Below are 7,085 nucleotides of genomic sequence, written 5' to 3' on the forward strand. Positions count from 1 at the left end.
CTTTATTACCATGTGAAAAGAAGTGCTTGATTCACCTTCCCAGTACACAGTCATGAATAAACGTTTGGCTAAGTACAAGGGATATTCATAATTAGCACTAATTTCTTCCCTAACTGTCAAGGTGGGTGTTCATCAGGCATACCAAGTCTTTCTAATTGATGTTTTGAAAACTTCCCTTGCCAAACATTAGTGACTTTTGTCCTGCCATGTTTACATACCTGAGACCAAGAACAGGCACTTTTTGAAGTTAATTAAAGATTCACTTATGTTCAACATTTCCGGATGATAGCAGGAGAACGACTTGGCAGACAATAATCTCTAGTGCTTTCTTCTGTGATTTTTCTCAGACAGGTTGGGAAGGGCCCTGCTTTCATGGGATTGATAGAAGTGAAATGGGCAGAAACCACATTACTGCTCACAGCAAGAGAATGCAAGTAACACCAAGACAAAGATCACCAACAGTGTCTTCTGCACTTGGGAGTGCACCTCAGCTCAGACAAATAGGAAATCCTGTCAGGGGCTGCCTCCCACTACAGGGACGTTCTGTCATGCTTGCTTTCATCCACTATTGTGGGTTAAAATGCCAAGAGCTAATTTTAATACTAGCTTAAAAGATAAACCTATCAGATGGCTTCCCAACTTTTCTCACCTCAAGGTATCCCCTTATTTACTTTTTCCCACAATCTACCAGGTTTTGAAAGATTTTTGTGTACTTAAAAACTGTATCTATAAACTCATAATTAATTTTTCACTTCCATTTGTTTTTTGAAACATTGCTTGTCAGAGTTTCTAATCAGAAAATGATAAGCTGTTATCCCAAGAAGCTGTGTACTTTCAGCCAAGAGCAGAGAAACATAGCATTAACGATGTGGAAGGTGATCATGGGGAACATACGTGACTGTAATTAGGGTCTTTGAAATACAGAAAGTAGTTCATGCCAGCTTCTTGGGGGCTGGAAAAGGGTCTATGTCTGACAGTCACATCAGGCTGTGACTAACTGGGGAGCTGAACTGCTTTCCAGATCAAGTAAATTAAAATGTTGGGGTCCTAGGGTGATTTTTAAATGCACTGATAGGAGGAAAATCAGTATAGTGTGCTGCATAGCTGAAGTAAATGTGAAAAACTGAAGCACACACACATAACTCCCTTTCCAGGACAAGAGACTATCAGATCCCACCAGGAACAGCAAAATGAACTCTGACGTGGGTTTCAATTCATGCATTCCATTGCAGATGCACAGGTACCATTGCTTTCTCAAGAGGAACTGCTCAAGCCAAACAATGGCTTTCTCACCCTTCTCCACAGTTCTGTGACAGTTAAGGTTGCAACAGTAACAGTCCGGAGGTGTCTGCAAGCCCTCATTCCTGACTCCTTGTTTGTGATTGGATCCCCTTCCAAACATAAGAAGTGACACTTTATGAAAGATGAACACTGTGTCCCTGAAGGCTTCTCCAGTAAACAGCAGCATACTGGGGAAGTATGGTGCTTATTGCTGCTAGAAACATCACATTTGACCATAGGATCAATAAGAGAAAATGAACAATGAAATAGATGCTTGACATCTGCTGTAGTGTGAGCATTCTCTGATTCGATTTTATTTACTACTGCTATGAAAACAGACTTCCATGGGTTTCCTTTGATAAATGGTATATTGCTCTGAAGTTCCTTGTTGATTTCAGAAAACAAATGCCCATGATTTCAATTACATTGTTCTAAAAACCTTAAGAACATAGAAAATAATAAGATAAAAAGTAAAACATTCGACTTCATCCTTTAGTTGAGGAGTATGGAAGTCATTCCAACGGCTACCTCAATGATCACTTTACTGGTAGACGGAACCAGGTTGGCAGACGGCCAAGTTAGAGCTTAGCAACTGTGAAATTTTAGTCATTACTTAACCTTCATAAAGCTGAGATTCCACATCTGTAAAGTGAGACTGATGTCACTGAACAGTGTCCTGAGCAGCTCAAACATCTGTTTTGTGACTTAGGTCTTTTTCAAGACTCTAAAACCACCTGGTGTTTTCCAAAACTGTGTTTCAGGGTCTTAGCCACATTTCAGGGACAGATGCAGTCTTCCACCAGGCATCCTGGACTAGACAAGAAGCTACTACAAGAACAAGTCCTGTGTAGATGGGTCAGAAAGTCATCTTTGGCTTCATTTTAACGCTATGATCTCCATCGCAGGAGTAGCTTAAGTCTTACCATAACATGCAACCTCTGTTACAGCATCAATTTGCACTGCAGCTGCAAACACTTGTGCCCATCCCTACATCTGCTGACAGGAACTTCCGCTCTTATGCCTTTGTTTTCTCTAAAATAAAAGATATTCACTTCCCATACTGAAGGAGACATAGCTTTGGAACTTATGTATCTCGTTTATATATGGCAATACATTGCTTTGTGTGACAACTCCTTCTGGTGTGTGTATTAGGCCTTGCTGGGAAGCAAGCCCACAATTGTGGTTAAGTAATAATAGCACTTGTCTCATTAGAATTCATCGAGCAGTGTACACAAAAATCTTAGTCCTGAATCATCCTACTGATAGCAATCCACACATAGTTGCTAATATTATTCAAAAAAGTAGATGATTTATTCTTTTTGATCAGAGCACTTAATAGCTCCTTATAGGAAAGAGTAATAATGTGGAAAATAATACATGTTAGAATACAGTAAGATTTTCAACAAGGAAGCAAAAGAAAGGAAAGGGTTCTGGATTGATGTTGAGATGTGTTATCTAGTTCTGGGATTGCCATCTATGACTGCAAACTTGGGTAAGTTAGTTGCCCTCTCTGGTCATTTAATGGTCATATTTGAATTATTAGAGGTATCAGTGCTTCCAACTCTGAACAGTGAGCAGTGAGATCCCTCAAGTTATTTCAAAACTCTAACTTTAATTAAATTACATTTTTTGCATATATACAAATACTTTGAATTTTAAAATAAGGAGAGGTTTTCAAATATATATTTGTAGCAATAGGGCCTTTGGCTCAATAGTTAGAATGCTTCTCGGAATGCCTGCATCCCGTATCACAGTGCCTAAATTAAACTGGTAGCTCCACAAGTGATTCAGCTTCCTGCTAATGTACTAATGTGCACTCTGGGAGGCCTTGGGTGATGGCCCAAGTACTTAAGTTTTAGTCATCCTCATGAGAGAATTCAGTTCCAGGTTCTTGGCTTCATCATGTTCTAGTCCTGGCTTTTACAGCATTTGGGAGGGGTAAAGCAGCTGTTTTTCTCTACGTGTGTCTGCTTTTCAAATAGACAGCTACATAAATACATAAATGAATGTGTTTTATGTATATATATAATATGTATTTATAAAAGTTGATTGAGTTGCTCTGTATGTAAGTAAATATTTAAAAATAAAGTTTAGTCAAAATCCTAAGCTGAATTATAGAATGAATATGCAATGGATTTTAGGTTGGAGACTAATCTTATAACAATGCAAGCTGTATAACAGTGCTAAATGCTAACATATTAGATTTATATTATATGTGTGTATGTGTATATATACATATGCTTGTATATGTGTGTCTATATATACACACACACACATCATAGGAAATACACACACATCATAGGAAATCTTAGAAATAAATACAGTGACTTTTAGAATAAATTTTGTTTATCCAAGCACATGAAGTTTATATCTGTACTATCTTAAGGGTGTGTACGCTCATGTGCATAGAATAGATTAGATGTGTCATTGTGTTAAGCGTAAAGGGCTTGCTGCAGCCCTCTTGGGCTATTACGCCTCTTATTCACTGTGAAATTATTATCACAGTTTATCATTGTTGTAATGTTAATTAGAAGGAGCAATTTTTTCTGTCATTCTCCTGATCATAAATGGTCATATTTTTGTAGATTTTAAATTATCATCTTTAATATTCATTTGATTTCTTAAAAACTAGTACATTAATGCTAAAATTATTAAATGTAGACATGTTACAAGAAAGTAAAAATATTTCCAGTGTATTTCCCACTATTATCATTTACTCAAATTTATTTTGTAAACATAATCATTACAATTATAACTATAATGATAGGTTCTGTTTTTATTGAACATGAATCATGACTCCTAAAATAAATGCATCACACCAAGTTGGGAGTATTAAAGCATAAGATTTAAGGTTTTAAACTACTCCCTCTGGGGTTGAGGATTCACTTGCCAGTGTTGACTTGGTCAGGGACAAGACAAAACCCTCGGTTGTGTTTAGAAGAACCGATGCTGAGTGCTCAGCCCAAGTGGTTGGGAGCTGATTACATACAGGCACAGTGAATAAACAATTACACACATGGCAGACAATGGGAGCCAGGCTTCTTCCTACTGGAGAAGAAGACTGCAAATTCAGAAAGATGGAAGATTAAAGTATAGGCTGAATTGGACTCCAAAATACTGAGTCCTTTAATTGACATTAATAGGTACAAATATAGGTGAAGATAACACAGGAATTGTGTCAGTGGGCTTGGGCTGCCACAACAAAACATTGCAGGGTGGGAAGTTTAACAACAGATATTTATTTCCTCACAGTTGTGGAGGCTGTACCTCTAAGATCAAAGTGTTACCATGGTGAAGTTCTGTTGAGGTCTCTCTTTGTAGCTTGTAGATGATCACCTTCTCACTAAGTGATCATACCGCCTTCCTTCAGTGCTTGAATTCAGTGAAAGAGAACCTTCTGGTGTCTTTCACAAAGCTGCTATTTCTATCTGATCAGGAACTCATTCTTTTGACTTCATTTAATCCAAATTGCCTCCTTATAAAAATCAGAATCCTAGGAGAAATGGTTTATTCCATGCCTAAGCAAAGAAATTACAAAATGAGTTTCAAATATTTTAATGAAACAGTAAGAAAGAATCCAAATAATTACAGAATCAGCCTGAACAAACTCCTACTTTGTCGTATTTGGGACAGTGTGTATTGTTTTCACGCTGTTTCTGTGCCATGTTTCAGGGCAGCAGGGGACAGAGTGGTCAATGGTCTGTAGGAAAATGAACCCAAGTTTTATTGTGATGACTGTGATGCACACCTCACCCATGATTCTCCATCCATGAGAAAGGCACGTGGTTGTGGCAGGAAACACAGAATGTGGAAGATTGCTATTAGGAATTGGTGGAGGAGGAGGCTCAGAGCCTGGATGACTAAACAATAGCCCTGTTCCCACAAGGAAAGATACCTCTTACTTCAATCTCTGCTTCTTCTCTTTCTCTTAACCCTCATGTGCTGGGCATTTCTCATCATGGTATAATGCCAGCTCCTCAAATGGGAGGTCCTCTCCTGATGCCAATGATGGGCCCTCTTCTTCCTGGGATAATACCAGTGGGCCCTGCTCCTGGAATGAGGCCATTATTTCAGTGATGCCAGGGCCCTAGTGATGAGGCCTAGTGATGATCATCCCATGATCATCGGTCCAGGAATGACTTGGCCAGACAGGTAAGGACAGTAGCAAGGCTTCTTCATAGCAGTTCTTTATCACTTGTTATGCTTCACCAGGAGATCATTGTGGTGCTTTCTAAACAGCATGACAAAGACTTGCTTCTCCTGCCTACCAAAGAGTGATTTGGGGGGCAGATTTTAAAATGTGCAGTTTTTCATTTGTACTATGATATGTGAAAATAAAATTGCTAACTCTTTCATTAAAACTGCTTCCATTTCTTCCCCCCTGTACTGTGTCTATATAGTAAAGAAGCAAATCATTCCATTCAGTTGCTGTTCTCCAACTCACTCTGTTTTCAGCCTCGGTGTGAGATTCTTTGCCCTCCGTCAAAGTGACTCCTTTTTAACACCCTCTGTATTTAGTAAGGTTCTCTTGTGCAGGACTTTGGTAAACCTAGCAGAAGTAGAACCTTGATTGGTTAAAATGATAAACAACATAGTAGTTTTGCACACAGAAAAGTAAACAATGAAAGCAATGGACAAAAGAGAAGCATTTTCCTTTAATATTACTATGTAAATAGATGAAAAAATGTATGGAAACTGAATCTTATAGCAGAAAGAAAGATGGAATTCGGAAACTATCATTTGCAAACAAGGCTTTAATCATCATTTTAGTCAAAATATCACTGATGAATGCCAAAAATGGCTACTGGTAGTTCAATGAGCAACTGTATTTCTACAGTATCCAAATACATGTTATGAAAACTTGGCAATAATTTATTAGTAAGTAACGTAAAAAGCAGAAGACATGTTATTAACCAGAGAATAAAGCTCAAGCATCCACAGTGGGACAATTCAGCATCAAGTGCTTCAGAAGGTGCTCTGAGGAGACCACAGCATCACTGCTGCGGGTTGCTGTTAGGAACCATACCTGCATCCAGTCACATGGGAAAATCAAACATATCCAGGCTGAACATCTGACATGATCTAACAGTCCCATTTACCAAAAATATAGTGTTCATAAAAAAGAGTACAGAACTAATAACTGTCTCAAAATAAAAGAAACTAAAGAAATACAGCAATTAAGACAGGTAATCCCAGATTAGATTCTCACGCGTAGAATAAGTTATTGGAACGGTAGTACAACTGCAATGGAATATAATGTATTTGATTATTGTTAATTATCAGTTTAATTGTTTGAGGATGAGTCTTATTCTGTGCCAAAGTGGAAAATTTTCCTGGTTTGTAGGGAATAAACATTAGCATTTTGTATTGAAGTATTAGAGAAGTGTTGAAGTACTAGAATTTTACATCTGCTAATTTTTGTGTGGTTCAGAGAACTATGCATATTACATATACTGATTGATGTGGAGTGTGACATTAATGCTTGATGCGTAAATATGCATATTTATCTATAGAGAGAGAGGTTGAGAAAGAGGGAAAATGTGTGCAATTGGCTAATCTGTGTATTATACAGGAGTTATCTGCATTATTGTTGAAACATTGTATATTCAAATTATTTCATAAAATGTCAAAAAAAATTTAGCTAAATAACATAGGAAAGTAGCTTAAACCAATTATCTAAGACTGGGAATTAACAATTGTAAGACCAGTTATCCTACAAAAACATGTCAAAGTGTTCTAAATTGCAAATATATAAATGAAATAAAATATTTGGGGAGGAAAAATTGTAGTCTGTTACATAGGTT

General features: G+C 37.5%; 1 pseudogene; it reads left to right on the top strand.

The window, feature by feature from the left end:
- The first annotated feature begins 866 nt into the window (after positions 1-866).
- On the top strand, positions 867-5,437 carry LOC118758283 (U1 small nuclear ribonucleoprotein C-like; annotated as a pseudogene).
- Positions 5,438-7,085: the final 1,648 nt, after the last annotated feature.

The sequence above is a fragment of the Ochotona princeps genome, chromosome 1 (genome assembly GCF_030435755.1).
Source record: "Ochotona princeps isolate mOchPri1 chromosome 1, mOchPri1.hap1, whole genome shotgun sequence".
Classification (NCBI taxonomy): Eukaryota; Metazoa; Chordata; class Mammalia; order Lagomorpha; family Ochotonidae; genus Ochotona; species Ochotona princeps.